Below are 654 nucleotides of genomic sequence, written 5' to 3' on the forward strand. Positions count from 1 at the left end.
CGCTCGGCGGCCCGCGGCCACAGAGCCTGCAGGCCGCTCGGCGGCCCGGGTCCCGGGCGCCCGCGGCCCGAGGGGCGCTCGGCGGCCCGCGGCCGGCTGGTCGACCTGCCTGCAAGTCGACCGGCGGCCCGAGGGTCGCTCGGCGGCCCGCGGCCACAGAGCCTGCAGGCCGCTCGGCGGCCCGGGTCCTGGGCGCCCGCATCCCGAGGGGCGCTCGGTGGCCGGCGGGCATGGTCTCGGGCGCCCGCGGCCCGAGGGTCGCTCTGCGGCCGGCAGCCCGCGGCCTGCACGCCGCTCGGCGGCCCGGGTCTCGGGGAGCCCGCGGCGCGAGGGTCGCTCGGCGGCCGGCGGGCATGGTCTCGGGCGCGCGCGGCCCGAGGGTCGCTCGGCGGCCGGCGGCCCGGGTCTCGGGCGCCCGCGGCCCGAGGGTCGCTCGGCGGCCGGCGGGCATGGTCTCGGGCGCCCGCGGCCCGAGGGTCGCTCGGCGGCCCGCGGCCTGCAGACCGCTCGGCAGCACGGGCGTGGAGGGCCTGGGACCGCCGCCGTGCTGGTTACCCGGCGGTACGGGACGGCGCGGCCTGCTGGTTGACCGGGGTCCCGCGGGCCCGCGGGTCCACCGGCAGCCCGGGGCTGCGCAGCCCGAGTCTGCGCGTG

Source organism: Hippopotamus amphibius, unplaced genomic scaffold, assembly GCF_030028045.1.
Source record: "Hippopotamus amphibius kiboko isolate mHipAmp2 unplaced genomic scaffold, mHipAmp2.hap2 scaffold_267, whole genome shotgun sequence".
NCBI classification, from domain to species: Eukaryota; Metazoa; Chordata; class Mammalia; order Artiodactyla; family Hippopotamidae; genus Hippopotamus; species Hippopotamus amphibius.